Source organism: Papio anubis, chromosome 12 (genome assembly GCF_008728515.1).
Source record: "Papio anubis isolate 15944 chromosome 12, Panubis1.0, whole genome shotgun sequence".
NCBI lineage: Eukaryota > Metazoa > Chordata > Mammalia > Primates > Cercopithecidae > Papio > Papio anubis.
The window spans coordinates 46,541,276-46,561,687 of record NC_044987.1 but is presented as its reverse complement, the minus strand read 5'-3'; the positions used below and the strand labels follow the sequence as shown (position 1 = coordinate 46,561,687).

At 39.1% G+C, this 20,412-nt stretch overlaps 1 pseudogene; it reads right to left on the bottom strand.

The window, feature by feature from the left end:
* Positions 1-6,201: 6,201 nt before the first annotated feature.
* Positions 6,202-6,316, bottom strand: LOC116269856 (annotated as a pseudogene).
* Between the last annotated feature and the right edge of the window lie 14,096 nt (positions 6,317-20,412).

The following is a 20,412-nucleotide window of genomic DNA, read 5'->3' as shown; positions in this document are numbered from 1 at the left end:
GACGTACAGGATTCATGGGAAAATATAATGCATAATGAAGGTGGAGGAGTAGGATAGAGCTAGAGTGAAGAACTTTGTTGTTGTTGCTGTTTGTTTGTTTTGAGACAGAGTCTTCCCTGTTACCCAGGCTGGAGTGCAGTGGCGTAATGATGGCTCACAGCAGCTTCAGCCTCCTGGATTCAGGAAGTTGAATCCTCGCCTCAGCCTCCCAAGTAGTTGGGACTACAGGTGTGCACTACCATGCCTAACTTTTTTTAAAAAATTTTTTTGTAGATACAGGGTCTCCTTATGATGCCCAGGCAATTCTCCTGCATTGGCCTCCCAAAGTGCTGGGATTACAGGTGTGAGCCACTATGCCTGGCATTAGAGTGAAGAGCTTTGAATGCCCTTTAAAGACACTAGATATTAACTTGTAGGCTATGAGGAGTCATTGAAATTTTTGGGGAAGAGGTATAGCATGATTCATACTCTTTATTTTGTGTCTGCCTCTTAACACTGTGACACTATTAATTATGTGAATTGGCCTCATTCTGCAGAAGCAGAAACTGAAACTTAGAAAACATAAGTTATTTTTCTCATGTCATAATAGTGATGACAAAGTAAAGCTTCTAGCCCAAGTCGTCTTCCTCCTACCCTACAGTTACCCAACATAGAAAATGACAACCTTAATAGGATTCTTCATTACTATTAAAACATATTACTTAGTATAATTGCAGAAGGAATTATTAGCAGTCTCTTTTCATTTTCTAATTCAGGGTTTCTCAAATTTTAGGGTTCAAATAAAATCTTGGAATTTTGATTCAGTAGGTCTGGAAAGGCACCTAAGATTCTGAATTTCTAATAAGCTTCCTAGTGATCCTGATGCCTTTCGTCTTTAAACCAAGTTTTTGTAGCAAGGTTTTATAAAATGTTTCTTGTCCCTTAGCCCTACTTTAAAGATACACATGAACTTAACATTTAACATATTGTCCTCAAATACACTCAATTTCATTTCCCTTTTGTGTGTTACTCCAGCTGGCTTGTGTCTCTGAATTGTGAAGGATAATCAAAGTTGAGTATTTTGGAAAAGCAACTAACAGTGTCTGACCCATTCTAGGGACACAAGATTTCTGATTTATGATCATTCTTCTCCTCTACGACTTCTATAACCTACTCTCTTTCACTGACTCTTTCCCATTGGAAATATGAATTAAGTATTTTAGCAACAAAAACAGTAAAAAATTAGAATATCTTTTTCTTTAAAGAAAGTTAAAATTTAAAGAACCTTATGAATTGCCATTTCTAAGCTAAGCTCAGTTGGTGATTTGGAAGTTCAGAAATTAAGCTATGATGCTTCAGGCAGTTTCTACCTTGTAAGATCTATGTCCTCTCAAAGCAGCCCCCAGCCCTCTACAGGTTTCTTCTCCCTGTGTCATCTCTATGAATTCTGATGGGCAGGGCTGTCAGCTGACGGTGCTGACAACATCATAGCTCTCAGCCTAGTGTTCTCTTTACCACTAGCTTTCAGTTGCTTTCCATTCCCCTTTCTCCTCCTTTTTCTCTTTGTGCTTTGAAGCCTGCCTCATTATTTTTCTTTGATCTCTTGTTTCCCTAACTTCTTTCTATTGCCTTTTTGTTAGTTGTCATGGGAATAGTATTAGCTGGGAGGGCTGAGTCAGTGAGGCTGTAGGCAGACCTAGTTAGTATTCACAGACCTATAGAATGTTTGTTGTACCCAAAGAAATCTGAGTGATCTCTTGGTCAATCCCTCATGAAACAAAGAACAAAAAATCCTGAGACTCAGAAAGAGGCATACTTTTCCAGAGAATCCAAGCCTCCTGATTTTATTAGACACATAAACCTTTCCCTCTTCATAGCCGTTTTTACTTGCTGATGTGGAAAAGGGAACAAATCCACAGCCTTAGAGCCCTTACTATGGTTCACAAAACTAGATATTTTACATTTGCCATTCTAAGCCTAAAAAAAACCCTATAAAAGTAAATTAATGCCTCTATTTCACAGGTGAAGAAACTAAGTTTCAGAGAGGGCAAATAAATTTTTAAAGCCCATTTAGCTAATCAGTGGAGAACCAAAATTAAATGCAAGATTATTTAGTAGAAAACCCATGTCCTTTCCACCTTGGTGGACTATAAAGCAGGTTATAATATTTTCAGTAGCCTAATCTTTTTTGCTTAATATATTAAATAATTCTCTTGACTTCTGTATTCTTTTGGCAAATTGGGCCAAAAATTTTGATGTGTTTCATTTTTGGCACCTGTCAAGATGTACTGATATTCAAATCCGTAGAACTCATTACTCTCATTCCTCTGTCACATTACACCCCAAGCCAACACATTTCGGCAAGACAAACTTATTCTGAGCCTAGCAGGAAGTGTTGTGTTGAGCAAGGACTTGGTGTTTGTTAGAGAAGGCCTCTGCCCTCAAACATTATATACTCTAGTTGAGTCAAGAAAATTAAAACACAAGAGAATATATGTTGGTGTGCACTCTCCTATAACCCTTACATACTTTGAGGGGGAAACTTTGTGCCTGGGAAGCAATGATATCTGTGTGTTTGGCCTATAATGATCTCCTAATTGGTCTTTCTCCTGGTCGGCATAAGACTGTGAAGCCTAACAGAACTGGTACTAGGGAGGCTAACAGCCAAATGAAGGTTTTGTAGGTCAAACAGTGCTGGTAGGGTTCCTGCCAGATATTCAGCTGTGACCCTACAGAAAGTACACTTTACAAATAGACTTTAAACAAGAACTACTATATATCTGCCCTAACAAAGCCTAAAAACAAGACTTTCCAGGACAAAACTGATCAGGCTGTGAAAGAACTACTTTCTAAAACAAAACTCAACACTCTACAGGAAGACAAACAAACAAAATGCTTATTCTTAGCATTGTAGTATCAATTTCCTGCAAACAACAACAAGTTACTATGCATGTGAGGAATAAGGAAATGTGTCCCAAGATTAGGAGAAAATGGTTAACATAAAGAGACTCAGATATAACACAGACATTTAAAAGAGTAAACATAACTTTAAAATAACTGTTATAAATATATTCAAGGACTTAAAATATAGACAACAAAGTGTGTGAATTGTGGGACTGTCCACAGAGCCATATCTGGAAATTAAAAATTGAAATAGTCTGAATACTACCAAAGGGTGAAAACAAAATATTAAAGAGCAAATTAAGTCCAAAATGTGTGAAGGAGGGAAAAGGTAAAGATAAGAGTGGAGATTAATGCAGAAGAAAATGAATGAACCCTAGAAAATATCAACAAAAGTTGAGCCATTAAAAAGATCAATAAAATTGACAAGTTTCCAGCTAGCTGAATCATGAAAAAATGAGAAAATAAACAAATTTGGTAATTTAGTACATCTAAATGAAAGTGTAGGCATCACTAGAAATTCTATACAGGCCATGAATAGATAGTAAGGTACTAGTATAAATAGAATGAACAACTGTAGGTCAATAATTGGATAATTTGGATAAAATTGATGAATCTTTGAAAGACACAAATTGCATAACTGGCATGAAAAGAAATTTAATATTTGCCTTATATATCATTAAATAAGTTGATTTATAGTTAATAAACTTCCCACCAAGATAATGCTAGGGTGATACAGATTCACTAGTAAACTCTATCAAACGTATTAGAAAAAATAACACCAATCTTTAATATTAATCAATTGTTTAAAATATTCAGCATCCAGTAATGATAAAACTAGCAAACTAGAAACTAAGGGAAGCTTCCTTAACTAGATAAAAGTTATCTAGTATGTATATGTAAAACCTACAGCTAATATAATATTTAATGATGAAATATGTAAAACTTTGAAAATGTAAGGATGATGTTTACTATTTTTATTGATATATAATAATTATACATATTTCGATACAGCATGTAATGCATAATGTTTAAAACAGGATAATTAGGATATCCATCATCTCAAGCATTTGTCATCTCATGTTGGAAACATTTCAAATATTCTGATCTAGCTATTTTGAGATATACAGTAGATGATCGTTAGCTACAGTCACCCTACTATGCTATCGAACGCTAGAACCTATTCCTTCTAATTAACTGTATGCTTGCACCTGTTAACCAATCTACAATTCCACATATCTGGATGCTTTGATGTTAGTTGTTATGTTTATAATTGTTATATTATCTTGCTGAATTGATCCATTTATTTTTATATAATAACCATTTTTTATCTCTTTTTATAGTTATTGACTTAAAATCTGTTTTATCTGATATAAGTATAGCCACTCCTTCTTGCTTTTGATTTCCATTTGTGTGGAATATCTTTCCCTATCCCTTCACTTCATTAATCTCCACTCTTATCTTTACCATTTCCCTCCTTCACACATTTTGGACTTAATTTGCTCTTTAATATTTTGTTTTCACCCTTTGGTAGTATTCAGACTATTTCAATTTTTAATTTCCAGATATGGCTCTGTGGACAGTCCCACAATTCACACACTTTGTTGTCTATATTTTAAGTCCTTGAATATATTTATAACAGTTATTTAAGAAACTCAATCAAAACCGCTCAACTACATGGAAACTGAACAACCTGCTCCTGAATGACTACTGGGTACATAACGAAATGAAGGCAGAAATAAAGATGTTCTTTGAAACCAATGAGAACAAAGATACAACATACCAGAATCTCTGGGACACATTTAAAGCAGTGTGCAGAGGGAAATTTATAGCACTAAATGCCCACAAGAGAAAGCAGGAAAGATCAAAAATTGACACTCTAACATCGCAATTAAAAGAACTAGAGAAGCAAGAGCAAACACATTCCAAAGCTAGCAGAAGGCAAGAAATAACTAAGATCAGAGCAGAACTGAAGGAGATAGAGACACAAAAAACCCCCCAAAAAATCAATGAATCCAGGAGTTGGTTTTTTGAAAAGATCAACAAAATTGACAGACCACTAGCAAGACTAATAAAGAAGAAAAGAGAGAAGAATCAAATCGACGCAATTAAAAATGATAAAGGGGATATCACCACCGACCCCACAGAAATACAAACTACCATCAGAGAATACTATAAACACCTCTACGCAAATAAACTGGAAAACCTAGAAGAAATGGATAATTTCCTGTTTACTCTTTTAAATGTCTGTGTTATATCTGAGTCTCTAAAGGTGAAGTGAGTTTCTTGTAGGCAGCATACAGTTGGATTATTTAAAAAATATATTCAACCAGTCTATATCTTTTATTGAGGAATGTAATCTGTTTATACTTGTTATTGAGGGTGAGGATGTAGTCCTGTTATTTTGTTAATTGTTTTCTTGTTGTTTCTATCTTCTCTTGTTTATTTTTCTATCTCATTTATCTTTCTGGTTTGCCAGTTTTCTGTAGTGATGAACTTTGATTCTTTCCTCTTTATCATTTGTGTATTTGCTCTACCAGTGAGTTTTATACTTTTGTGTGTTATCATGATAGTGATTATCATCTTTTTGCTTCTAGATGCAGAACTTTCTTAAACATTTTTTATAAGGTCAGTCTAGTGACAATTTTACTCAGTTTTTGCTTACCTGAGAAAGAGTTTATGAAGGATAGCTTTTCTAAGTATGGCATTCTTGGCTTGCAGTTGTTTTCTTTTAGTACTTTTAATATATCATCCCATTCTCTCCTTGCCTGTAAGGTTTCTACTGAGAAATCTATTGTTATTCTAGTGAGGAGACCTTTATATTGACTTAATACATTTCTCTTGGTTTTTTTTTTTTTTTTTTTTTTTTTAATTCTCTTTGCCTTTGACTATAATATGCCTCAGGGAGGACCTTTTTGGGTTGGATCTACTTGGGACTTTTCAGCTTCCTGGATCTGGACATCCATATTTCTTCTCAGAATTGGAAAGTTTTCAGCTATTATTGCAGTAAATAGATCTTCTATGCCTTTGCCTATCTGTTTTCCTTCTGGCATCACTATAAAATGAATGTTTGTTACTTAATGATGTACTACAATTCTTGTAGGTTTTCTTTACTCTTTTTTATTTTTATTTATTCTAACTGGATAATTTTAAATGACCTATCTTCAAGTTCAGAGATTCTTTCTTTTGCTTTATCAAGTCTGCTTTTGAAGGTCTTGATTGCATTTTTTTTTTTTTTATTCATTTAATTCTTTAACTGCAGGATTTCAGTTTGGTTCTTCATTATGGTATCTATCTTTTTGTGGAATTTCACTTTAATATAAAAATATGGAATGTTTTACAAATTTGCATGTCATTCTCATGCAGGATCTGTGCTAATCTGCTAATCTCCTCTTTTTTATTCTAGTTTTAATATTTGTGCTGCTGAAGTGAGCACAGGATGTTTACTCTTATCATGACAAGTCAGTACTTTACTAAAGGTAGTAGCCAGTGCAGTAAGTCACAGAAAATAAATAAAAGGCATGTGGAGGAAAAAGGCAAACAAACATTTGGGCAACATGCTTGTGTGTATTAAAAATTCTGAGTTTAAAACATGTGCACTAGAACTAATAAAGAAATTTAGCAAAGTCATAATACACAAAGTGAATAGACAAAATAAACTGTTTTATACACTATCAACAATTTGAATATGAAATTAAATAATACAGTGTGTCATAAAAATATGAAATATTTAGTAAAAGATATGCAATAACTCTACATTAAAACTATAGAACACTGCTTAAAAAATTAAGAAAGACCTAAATATGTGGAACAATGTATTCTACTGGGATTGGGAGACTTAGTACTACATTGTTAATTTGGTAATTCTTCCTACACTGATGTATAGATTCACTGTGAGCACAATCAAAAGCTCATGTGGCTGTTTTGGTAGAAATTGCTGATTCTATTTTGAAATTTATATGCAATGCAAATAATCCAGAATAGACAAAACAATTTTGAAAAAGAAGAACAGAGTTGGGTAACTTAAGTTTATTGACTTTAAGACTAACGATAAAGTTACAGTAATCAGAGTTTAGAAATATATGATTCACACTTATATGGTTATATAATTTTTGACAAAGTTACCAAGGTAATTCAATGGGGATAGAGGTAGTCTTTTTAACAAATGGTTCTGAAATAAGTGGATATTTTTATAGATAAAATAAACTTTGTCTTTCACCTTTTATAGCACATAATAATTTATATAATATTAATTATAGACTTCAATGTAAATATTAAAATTATGAAATATCTAGAAGAAAACATAGAAAAATGTTATTATTCCCTAGGAATGGGCAGACATTTCTTGTCTAGTACTCAAGAAACATAAAAAAGTAAATAATTTTAGTAAATTGTACTTTATCAAAATTAAAACTTCTATTCTTAAACAGCACCACTAGGTAAACAAAAACACAAGTTTCAGGCGGGTAGAGTATATTCTTAGTTCATACTATTGAAAAATGATTTATCTCTAGAATGTACAAAGATTCCTATAACTAAATAATTTTAAAATTAAAGTCAAGAAAACTGGATGAAAAACAGATATTTCACACAGGAATATTTTTAAATGGCAAATACACTCATGAAAATGTGTTTGACATTAATTGTCATCTGAGATATGCAAAGAGAAAATATAATGAGAAACCAGTAAACATCTACTATAATGGCTAAAATTACAAGGGGTGATAGCACCAGATGTTAGTGGCGATATAGAGCAAGCAAAACTTTTATACATTGCTATTTGGAAGTATATTAGTCTATTTTCACACTGTTGATAAAGACATCTGAGGCTGGACAATTTACAAATGAAAGAGATTTAATTGGACTGACAGTTCCACGTGGCTGGGGAAGCCTCAAAATCACAGCATAAGTCTAGGAGGAGCAAGTCATGTATTATGTGGATGGTGGCAGGCACTTGTGCAGGGAAACTCCCCTTTTTATAACCATCAGATCTCACGAGACTTATTCACTATCATGAGAACAGCATGGAGAAGACCTGCCCCATGATTCAGTTACCTCCCACTGGATACCTTCCACAGCACATGGGAATTCAAGATGAGATTTGGGTGTGGACACAGCCAAACTATATCGTTCTGCCCCAGCCCCTCCAAAATCTCATGTCCTTATATTTCAAAACCAATCATGCCTTCCCAACAGTCCCTCAAAGTCTTAACTCATTTCAGCATTCACTCAGAAGTCCACAATCCAAAGTCCCATTCAAGATGAGGCAGGTCCCTTCCACCTATGAGCCTGTAAAACCAAAAGCTTGTTAGTTACTTCCTAGGTACAATTAGGGTACAGGCATTGGGTAAATAAAGCCATTCCAAATGGGAGAAATTGGCCAAAACACAGGGGCTACAGGACCCATGTGCATATGAAATCTAGCAGGGCAGTCAAACCTTAAAGCTCCAAAATGATCTTCTTTGACTCCATGTCTCACATCCAGGTCATGCTGATGCAAGAGGTGGGTTCCCATGGTCTTGGGCTGCTCTGACCCTGTGGCTTTGCAGGGTCCAGCCTCCCTCCCAGCTGCTTTTACAGGCTGACATTGAGTGTCTATGGATTTTCCAGGCACATGGTGCATGCTGTCAGTGGATCTACCATTCTGGGGCCTGGAGGACAGTAGCCCTCTTCTCACAGCTCCACTAGGCAGTACCCCAGTAGGGACTCTGTGTGGGGGCTCCGACCCCACATTTCCCTTCTGCACTGCCCTAGCCGAAGTTCTCCATGAGAGCCCCACACCTGCAGCAAACTTCTGTCTGCACATCCAGGCATTTCCCTAAATAGTCTGAAATTTAGGTGGAGATTCCCAAACCTCAATTATTGACTTTTGTGCATCTGCAGGCTCAACACCACATGGAAACTGTGAAGGCCTGAAGCTTTCAACCTCTGAAGCCATGGCCCGAGCTGTACATTGGCCCCTTTTAGCCATGGCTGGAGCAGTTGGGATGCAGGGCGCCAAGTACCTAGGCTGCACACAGGACTGAAACCCCGGGCCTGGCCCATGAAACCACTTTTTCCTCCTAGACCTCTGGGCCTGTGATGGGAGGGGCTGCTGTGAAGACCTCTGACATGCCCTGGAGACATTTTCCCCATTGTCTTGGGGATTAACATTAGGCTCCTTGTTACTTATGCAAATTTCTATAGCCAGCTTGAATTTCTGCTCAGAAAATGGGTTTTTCTTTTCTATTGGATTGTCAGGCTGAAAATTTTCTGAATTTTTATGCTCTGCTTCCCTTATAAAACTGAATGCCTTTAACAGCGCCCAAAACATCTCTTGAATGCTTTGCTGCTTAGAAATTTCTTCTGCTAGATACCCTAAATCATCTCTCTCAAGTTCAAAGTTCCACAAATCTCTAGGGCAGGGGCAAAATGCCACCAGTCTCTTTGCTAACACATAACAAGAGTGACTTTTGTTCCAGTTCCCAACAAATTATTTACTCCATCTGAGAACACCTCAGCCTGGATTCCACTGTTGATATAATTTTCAGTATTTTTGTCAAAGCCATTCAACAAGTCTCTAGGAAGTTCCAAACTTTCCTAAATTTTCCTGTCTTCTTCTGAGCCCCCCAAAACCTCTATTGTTACCCAGTTCCAAAGTCACTTCCACATTTTTGGGTGGCAACACCCACTCTACTGCTACCAATTTACTGTATTCATTTTCATGCAGCTGATGAAGACCTACCCAAGACTGGGCAATTTATGAAAGAAAGAGGTTTAATTGGACTTACAGTTCCACATGGTTGAGGAAGCCTCACAATCATGGAAGAAGGCAAGGAGAAGCAAGTCACATCTTACTTAGTTGGTGGCAGGCAAAGACAGGAGCATTTGTGCAGGGAAACTCTCCTTTTTATAACCATCAGATCTTGTGAGACTTATTCACTGTCACCAGAACAGCATGGGAAAGACCTGTCCCATGATACAATTACTGGTTCCCTCCCACAACATGTGGGAATTCAAGATGAGATTTGTGTGGGGACACAGCCAAACCATATCAGGAGGGTAAAATAATTCAGTTACTTTAAGTTAGGCAATTTCTTATAAAGTTAGACCTAGAGGTACTTTATCACTCTGCAATTCCACTCCTAGGTGTTTATCCAAGAAAAATAAAAACACACAAGTCACCCTCTCCCCACACAAAAGACAAAAGACTTGCATACACACAAAATATTTGCATATATGTGTTAAAAATAGCTTTATTCATAATAGCTGAAATCTGAAAAGGATATAAATGTTCATCAATAAGTGAATGGATAAGCAAATTATGGCATATTCTTACAATAAAATACTACTCAGCAATAGAATAAAGTAAGTTTTGATAAATTAAATGATGAATGAATCTCAGAATATCCTGATCAAGAAGAGCCAGGCAAAATATGCAAAAATTGTATATTAGTGTAAAATTCCTGAGTAGACAAAAACAATGATGTTGATAGAAACAAGATCAGTGGTTGCTTCTGGAAAGGTATAGTGATTTGCCTACAAGGGATCATTCAGGTAATGAAAATGTTCTGTGTCTTGATAGGTGTGTATGTCACACAAATGTATATTTCTGTCAAAACCTTCTATTCACATATTTCAGATCAATATTTTTTACTATAGGTAATTTATAGCTCAATAAAAAATATCATGCTAGTGTCAGCTAAAACATCTCACTAGTTAAGCAGAAAGTTTCAAGCCTGCTAGAGAATTCTTTACTTGCTTCAGGGATGAAATATGAAATATAATCACTTTTACACCAGTCAATTGAGACTACTACTTCCAAAGTTATAAATAATGTAGATGGAATGAAAGAATTAAGGGAGTGAGGAAGAGATAGACATGGACAGAGGGAGATGAAAAGATGGTAAATGTGGTTTAGTGAGGGCAAACATAGCTCTAGTGGAATTTAATATTCCTCCCAACATGTGTTTATTTTCTTCTCTTTAGGAATCTGTGTCCTTTCTATAAAAATAGAATGCTAAAGCGGGTGAACTTTCTGTCTCTCCCATCTATCTCATGGTGAGGAAGGAAAGGGATGATTCATGGAATGCCTCTTGCTCTTTAGGCTTGGAGGATCCTTTCCCCACATTTTGTTAGTTGTCAATGCATATTATTTAGGAGAACATTTATTAATGTAATAGATATCTGTTGTGCTGCTGTTACATGCATCGGCTCATTTGTTATGCTAAGGATACAAGAAATCAGGCAAAGTCCTTGTTCTTTTGAAGTTTAAACTCCATTGCAAATCAAAAGACAACAGTGAGCAAACATGCTAATATATACTATGTATGTGGTGTTAGTGCTTGCAGAAAATAAACCAGAATGAGGGGAATAGGAAGTGATGGGATCGGACAAGTGGCTTTTTATAGAAGGTGGTCAGGATGCCTTTGCTTAACATGTCTTTTGAGAAGAGGTCTTAAGTAAATGATGGAGTATGTGACATGGCCTCTGATGGGAAGAATACCAGGGGGAGAGAACAATAAGTACAAAGACTATGAGGTGGGAATATGTTTGGTGGTTTGAGGAATACCAAAGTGATCAGTGTGGCTTGAGAAGAGTGAATAGTAGAGTGGTAGGAGGTGAGGTCATTGGAAGGACTTTGGAGGAGCCTTTGTTTTGTTTTTCAGCAGATAGGATTTGACTTGGGTTTTAATGAATAACTCTGGCTACTGTGTGTGTAATATATGATACAGAGCAAGGATAGAATTAGCGAGACCAGTTAGAAGATTACTGCTTCTCTAGACAGACGGTGATGGTGTCTTGGGCCAGGCTGGGACTTGGGCAGGTGAGGGATGTCTAAAGTATACTTGCCTATATGATGGGTCATAGTCTGCTAGGCTCCTTGTCGACAGCCATCTTGCTCCAACTATTTCCCTTCCCAAAGCAATCTCTCCTTCTCATAGCTTATGTCTAGTAAGAGAAATTTCCACTGCAGGTAGAGTCCTGAGGACCTAGCTCAGTGTCTGCAGAGGGTTCACAGTGTAATGGCCATACACAGCACAAGGATGATTCAGGAGCTGGGAAGGCAGTGAGACATCAGGACACATGCTTTCCCTGGTCTATCCTTTCTGCCACTAGCTGGGTTTCTGCTTTGTCACTTGATGGCACTCATATTGTCCAAATTTCTTAATTTTCTGTGAAACAAATGTGATGAACTCTCATCATGAAAGTTCAGCCTCATTTCTCTGAAGGAGGATGGTTAGCATGAATGAAAGGTAAAAAGATCCACAACAGATTTATTGCTTCTCCGGAATGTAATAAATGAGTAGCTCCTGAGGGGTCCTGTGGGACTGAAATATAGCATGAACATTAAACAGTCTGAGCTTGATGAGATACAAGCAGAGAATGGTTTTATGTTTCACTGCTATCTTAAGTATACACTGGTTCATCTTTTTCTCAAAGTTCTTGATGACATCTTTAGAGGTTATGAAGTTTCTTGATCACATTCAACTCCAAGAGTAGGCCCACTTTGGCTATTAAGCCTCATGCTGTTGTAAAGAGATCCTGCCTAGTGTAAATAAAGTTTTCAATCTCATACCCAATTCAGATCTTCCCCTGTCTTTCCACCCCCTTTCTTTTCCCACTCCAGCTCAGGCCTGATCTGTGGCTCAGCTGCAGCAGTGTGTTGGAGATGGATCAAAGTCTCAGAAAGAGCCAACTGTTAGCATCTCTTTGCAATTCCAAGTTCAGTGTTGTCAGGTTGGTGGATTAAATCAGCCATGGTGGGAGTATTTGCACCATGGAAATTGGCAACCACTACAAACCAGGGTGTTTTCCGCCAAGAGAGCCAGCAGCATACCACTGCTCAGAGGCGAGTAGTGGGGAAAGAACATTTTAAAAAATTCTCCTTCCCATCCTTCTCATCCTTTTCTGGCTCTTTCTTGTTCTGGGTAGGGGAGGGGATGAGATTTAAAACACAAAGAAGATGTCGTTTAACTGGTGCTACTGCAGTCTGGCTGTTGATGTTCTCTGAGTGGCAGCCACCCATTGCTGTCTTTCTCTTGGAGAGCCAGTGTGGGCTCTTAGAAAGAACTTGCAGGATTTCCACATACACAGTTCTCTGGCACAGGTAATGGGTTCCTTGGCTGACCTTTTGAGACTCCTCAGCTTTTGACCCACTGCAGTTAAAAATGTAGCCTCTTTCTTGTTTCTTCATCTAAAAGGCCTTCTTAAGTGTATAGATTACATGTAAGATAGCCTAAGTTCTGCTTCCCTTTATAGCACCAGTCTGGTCTATAAGAAACATATGCCTCCTGGTTACGAGGCAGGACAGGAACCAAGGATACCTCACTGCTGCCCTCTCTATTTTCTTCCTGACATCCAGGACCACTCCTACCATCTTCCTATGCTTAAGATTCTCCAGGTCACAAGCAGGTGCCATCTCTATGTTCCCATATATCCCAGGTGATGGGGCTTTGTTGTGCTCCTGTGACCTTCCTCACTATGATCCTGCTTGCTCCGATGGCAGCCCCAGGCTGAGCCCAGAGATCCTGCATCTCAGCAGGCCTCTAGCCAGGCAGTGAGAGCAGTCTCCCCTCTTCAGGTACCTCAGTGTCTGTAGATGATTGTCATAGAGCTGGCCTCACACTTGGCCTGGGACGTATGGGGTGTCACTGCTTTCACAACCCTCTAGTCCAGCAACACACACTCAAATTTCTTTTCTATTTTTATTCTTCTGCTTATATATTGGCTCTAGAAGCTTTCTGCCTGTTTACCATGCAAGGACTATATTTCAAACCAAAAAACAAAAACAAAATAAACCTACCTTTCCAAAAGCAAATTTAAGCGTTATCTACCGTCAGTGAAATGGTGGCTCCAGACGTAAGTTTGGCTGACCCCAAGTGCACCCTTGCTCCCTAGACAGCCTTACGTCTCAGTCTGACTTTGCGGCAGCTGTGCCTTAGGTGAGCAGAACAATTTGTCATAACTTAACCCAGAGAGGTTCAACTTTAAGGCATCCTGGGACTTCAAGGGTCCAGTCTAGGGGAAAAGAGGAAAGGCTGAACAAGGGCAGGAGGAACACATTCCTTCTGGAGTGTGCCTAGGGATGTCTGGCAGCAGTCCCTGGTGTGCTGGCAGTAGTAACAACAGCAGACTTATCTGTCACCCACAGATTTAGGGAATACCTTGCCATGCTTCAGGCAGTGGATTAAGCTCTTTTCTGCCGTTATATGTTTTTCTTCGTTCAATTCCAAAGCCAATGTGCTTTTTTATGATAGTAAGATGTTCAAACGCAAGGCTTCATTTTTGTTCCTGTTATTATTCTAAGGGGTTGTGTTGGACAGAGAGCAGAAAGAGGAAGGGATCTCTAACAGGTAAGGTCTCCATTAGCGCAGACAAGATAGAAAAATATCCAGGGAGGCTGTCCAGAATACAAAAGGTGAGTATGAAAGATGACAAGCTCCCAAGCCTTTGCCAAGCACCATTGAGAGGTGGGTGCAGAATTCAGGGGAAGGTGAGTCCCCCACGTCATCCCTGTCTTTGCTAAATCACTATCTGCCAGGGCCCAGCAAGAGCAAGAGAAGGGCTGCAAGGAGGTCAGACTTCTCAAGGTTCCCTGATGTCTGCAGGCAGAGCTCTCAACTGGCAGGGATGCATTTTGCAGTGGTCTGTGGATGCTGAGAAGTGGACATCAGACAGAATTATAATCCTTGTCTACTTTCACATGGGATTTAAGTGGAAAGAAGTGGGAAAAGTGTCCAGGACAATCGTCTTTCCAGCACCTAGCATCCAGACTGGAAACTTGATTGGAGACTAGAGGTTTATGTTGCTGTAAGGACATTTCTCAAAGTCATGGGGATTCTCAGGCAAGGTGAGGAGGCTTTTTCATAGCACAGGAGAATACATCAGCTAAACCCCTCATCAGAGAAGCTGGGCCCATCAACCAGAATGCCACATGGGAAAACAACTCCTCTGTTGCCTTCCTACCTCCTTTCACTCAGTTTTCTCCTGTGGTGCCTGGCCCAGCCAAGGCCTTCTCCACAGAGCACTGTTTTTCCAACTGTGCTCTGGGCACTTCCCCAAGTTGTCTCCATGGCCACAGGAGTGGCAATTGAAGGGAGGAGAGAGGAGCCAACAGGGCCCAGCCAACACCTATAGCTCAACAGAGACACTCACTCTTTTGGTTTACATATTATGGGCTTTGGTCTAAGGTTTTGTTGGAAGAAAGCCTTTTATTATCCAACATTCCCCACCAACAGTAAATCTAGACCAATAATGTGTGTTTTTTGTGCCCTTCTTAGGGCCTGATACATAGCAGGTACAGTCATGCACTGCATAATGATGTTTTAGTAAAAAATGGACCACCTATACAGTGGTGGTCCCATAAGATTATAATGCCATGTTTTTACTGAGCATTTTCTATGTTTAGATACACAAATACTTGCCATTGTGTTACAATTGTCTACTGTATTCGGTTAAGTAACATGCCTGTAGTCTAGGAACAATAGGCTACTCCATGTAGCCTAGGTGTGTAGTAGGCTATACCATCTACATTTGCATAAGTACACTGTATGATGTTCACACAATGATGAAGTCATCTAATGATGCATCTCTTGGAATGTATCCCTGTTGTTAACTGACATGACTGTACTTGCTAAATAGTAGCCATCATTAATAGTAGTGCTACATGACACCTGCCCTCAAAGAGCTTACAGATGTCAGAAGGTACAGATGTATTCCTCTTGTTCTTTCATGGGAAGCCATGCTAGGCTGTGTTTGCTCCTTGCACTCTTTATTCTCCTTCCAGAAGTTGTAATTCATCTCTGTTTGCCCTCTGTAATCTGGAATCCAAATGGAATCTCTCCTATTCAAGTAACAGCCTGTGATAAGATAAAGATGAGACCATGGATGGCAAAGTGCTTGGTGAATTGTAAAAGGCTGTACAAATATTTGATGTTGGCCCAGCGCCATGGCTCACGCCTGTAATCCCAGCACTTTGGGAGGTGGAGGCGGGCAGATCATGAGGTCAGGAGCTCGAGACTAGCCTGATCAACATGGTGAAACCCTGTCTCTACTAAAAATACAAAAATTAGCCGGGCATGGTGGCATGCACCTGTAATCCCAGCTACTCAGGAGGTTGAGGCAGGAGAACTGCTTGAACCCAGGAAGCAGAGGCTGCAGGGAGCCGAGATTGTGCCACTGTGTTCCAGCCTGGGCAACAGAGCAAGACTTGATCTCAGAAACAAAAAAACAAAAAAACAAAAATTGATATTGTTACCCTTATTGTATTTTCAAGAGGAAACTGAGTCACAGTGAACACTCCTAGTGGAAATTTGGAAAAATTCCTTGGAGCAGATGGACTGTAGTCCTCAAAAGCAGCACCAGTTCCTCAAGCATTTAGTCTGAGACACTGATGGAGATGCTAAGAAGTCAGTGTGGTGAGGTCTTTGCCTAAAGGGGGATGTATTAGTTTGTTCTTGCATTGCTGTAAAAAATACGTGAGACTGGATAATTAATAAAGAAAAGAGGTTTAGCTGGCTCATGATACTGCAGGATCTAAAGGAAGCATAGTCACTTCTGCTTCTGGGGAGGCTTCAGGAGGCTTCCAATCATGGAAGAAGGCAAAGGGGGAGCAAGTGTCTTACATGGCAGGAAGAACAGCAGGAGAGAGAGAGCAGGAGTGAGGAAGTACTACACAGGTTTACACGACCAGTTCTTGTAAGAACACACTCACCATTGCAAGAACAGCACCAAGGGGATGGTGCTAAACCATTCATGAGAATCCACTGCTGTGATCCAGTCACCTCCCACCAGGCCCCATCTTCAACACTGGGGATTATAATTTCACATGAGATTTGTGGGGGACACAGATCCAAATCATATTAGGGAGCTTGCCATGAAGTCTGAAATCACCCAACCCTACTTGCTCAAGGCTTCAACTCAGTAGAATGACTTCTTTTTCTTCCCTCTTATACTTCTATGAGAAAGATAAATGGCAAAAGACAAGATTGTATCAAATATTTATGTATTATTTTCATTTTTGCAAGCATTTATTTTGCAAGAGTAGTTTTAGGATATACCTCATGATAGTTCATTTGGTGCACATTTATGAGATGGTGCCAGCTTCTCTCCAGGCCATGGGATGGATGCTGGAGGAAGATGAAAGGGGAAAGTCAACTCAGAACCAGGCACTGTTGTAGGAGCAACCACAAACATATAGGAAGATGATTCCAGTGCAAAGGGATGGCCAGTGGCACATGGGAAGTACAGAGCTCCCAGGGAAGCTGGAGGAAGCAGCTTCCTCTTGGCTCCTGACTAAAACATATTTTCACTAGTACCAGTTGCAGCCCCAGGCAAAACTGTGATATGAGATAAGTTATTTTATTTTATTATATTATTATTATTATTTTTAATCCCTTTCCCTTCCCTCTTTTTCATTTCTTACAAATGCCAGTGCCCTTGTGCTTTCTCTCCTTTCCCCTCTAACTCAAAGATACTCTTGGGTTCTTTGGGCACATGCCATTTATTAATTAATTAAATCAAATAACCATCAAGTACCTGCTCTGTGCTGGGTACTGGGCACTGTTCTCACTTACCGTGTAGGAAACAGCAGTGAATGTGATAAACAGGTTTCTCTGCCTACTTGAAATGTATTCCCCATGAGAGTGAGGTGGAAAATACTCTAATAAAAACAAATTAAATTGCATGCTAACAATTTTTAAGTAGGAGTAAAGGCCATGCTGAGCATGACTGCAGGATGTTGTAGCAGTGAGAGATGAAATGGCCACTTCAGAGTGGTCAGGAAAGGCCTCTCTGAAGAGGGAACATTTGAGCAAAGACCTGAGTACAAGGATCTAGGAACCCAGTGTTCTAGAAGCAGAAGATGTATGAAGACTGCGAGGCAGAAGTGAGTTTTAAGTGTTTGAGGAATGGAGAAAAAGACGGTGTGTTACAGAGAGAGAGAAAGCACACAGGGATGAAGTCAGAGAGGCAGACGGTAATTTGAGTGTGATAAAGTGCGGTGAAAAGCCATTGGAGGGTTCAATGCCTGCAGCAGTGAAATGTTTCCCCTTTTAGGACATTTGTCTTTATGTATTTATGTATCTTACTTCCTAAACAAAGTGTACCTGTTTGAATGCTACCCCAGATTCCAGTACAGTGCCAGGCACATAGCAAATGCTCAATGAATAGTTGTTCATCGACTGAGCAAGGATCAACCCAAAAACTAAAGCCACAAATTCCTGATGAATTTCACCCAAGATAGAATACCTGGGGGGATTGTAGTCCTTCAGGTGTCTCAGGGGGCACACTATGAACAGCCATTGCCCATGGATCACAAAAGCCTGGCTCTCATTTCCTTTTTCTAAGACCTTAGGCATTCAGCCTTCTCTTTCTTCTCTTTCTAGCTTCCCCCCAACATTTGGGGGCCCCCTCCCCACATCGCTGGCTGCAGAGTCTCCCCTGCTCCTCCTACTTCTGTTGACCCCATAGAAAGACATAGGCCTGCCTCATTGAATAGTAGAACTATTAAGAACTGATTTGCATTTCTCTGATGGCCAGTGATGATGAGCATTTTTTCATGTGTCTGTTGGCTGTATGAATGTCTTCTTTTGAGAAATGTCTGTTCATATCCTTTGCCCACTTTTTGATGGGGTTGTTTGTTTTTTTCTTGTAAATTTGTTTGAGTTCTTTGTAGGTTCTGGATATTAGCCCTTTGTCAGATGAGTAGATTGCAAAAATTTTCTCCCATTCTGTAGGTTGCCTGTTCACTCTGATGGTAGTTTCTTTTACTGTGCAGAAGCTCTTTAGTTTAATGAGATCCCATTTGTCAATTTTGGCTTTTGCTGCCGTTGCTTTTGGTGTTTTAGACATGAAGTCTTTGCCCATGCCTATGTCCTGAATGGTACTACCTAGGTTTTCCTCTAGGATTTTTATGGTATTAGGTCTAACATTTAAGTCTCTAATCCATCTTGAATTAATTTTCGTATAAGGAGTAAGGAAAGGATCCAGTTTCAGCTTTCTACTTATGGCTAGCCAATTTTCCCAGCACCATTTATTAAATAGGGAATCCTTTCCCCATTTCTTGTTTCTCTCAGGTTTGTCAAAGATCAGATGGCTGTAGATGTGTGGTATTATTTCTGAGGACTCTGTTCTGTTCCATTGGTCTATATCTCTGTTTTGGTACCAGTACCATGCTGTTTTGGTTACTGTAGCCTTGTAGTATAGTTTGAAGTCAGGTAGCGTGATGCCTCCAGCTTTGTTCTTTTGACTTAGGATTGTCTTGGAGATGCGGGCTCTTTTTTGGTTCCATATGAACTTTAAAGCAGTTTTTTCCAATTCTGTGAAGAAACTCATTGGTAGCTTGATGGGGATGGCATTGAATCTATAAATTACCTTGGGCAGTATGGCCATTTTCACGATATTGATTCTTCCTATCCATGAGCATGGTATGTTCTTCCATTTGTTTGTGTCCTCTTTTATTTCACTGAGCAGTAGTTTGTAGTTCTCCTTGAAGAGGTCCTTTACATCCCTTGTAAGTTGGATTCCTAGGTATTTTATTCTCTTTGAAGCAATTGTGAATGGAAGTTCATTCCTGATTTGGCTCTCTGTTTGTCTGTTACTGGTGTATAAGAATGCTTGTGATTTTTGCACATTAATTTTGAATCCTGAGACTTTGCTGAAGTTGCTTATCAGCTTAAGGAGATTTTGGGCTGAGACAATGGCCAGTTAGAATGGCGATCATTAAAAAGTCAGGAAACAACAGGTGCTGGAGAGGATGTGGAGAAATAGGAACACTTTAACACTGTTGGTGGGATTGTAAACTAGTTCAACCATTATGGAAAACAGTATGGCGATTCCTCAAGGATCTAGAACTAGATGTACCATATGACCCAGCCATCCCATTACTGGGTATATACCCAAAGGATTATAAATCATGCTGCTATAAAGACACATGCACACGTATGTTTATTGCGGCACTATTCACAATAGCAAAGACTTGGAATCAACCCAAATGTCCATCAGTGACAGACTGGATTAAGAAAATGTGGCACATATACACCATGGAATACTATGCAGCCATAAAAAAGGATGAGTTTGTGTCCTTTGTAGGGACATGGATGCAGCTGGAAACCATCATTCTTAGCAAACTATCACAAGAACAGAAAACCAAACACCGCATGTTCTCACTCATAGGTGGGAACTGAACAATGAGATCACTTGGACTCGGGAGGGGGAACATCACACACCAGGCCCTATCATGGGGAGGGGGGAGGGGGGAGGGATTGCATTGGGAGTTATACCTGATGTAAATGACGGGTTGATGGGTGCTGACGAGTTGATGGGTGCAGCACAGCAACATGGCACAAGTATACATATGTAACAAACCTGCACGTTATGCACATGTACCCTAGAACTTAAAGTATAATAATAATAAAAAATTAAAATTAAAATTAAAAAAAAGAAGAACTGAAAGGAAAACAACACAAACAGCAAACATGGGAACATGTTGTGAAGAGCTTTCCAAAACTTTTCTTCTCTTTTCTCTTGGTAGATTTGGGGAGGCTGTCT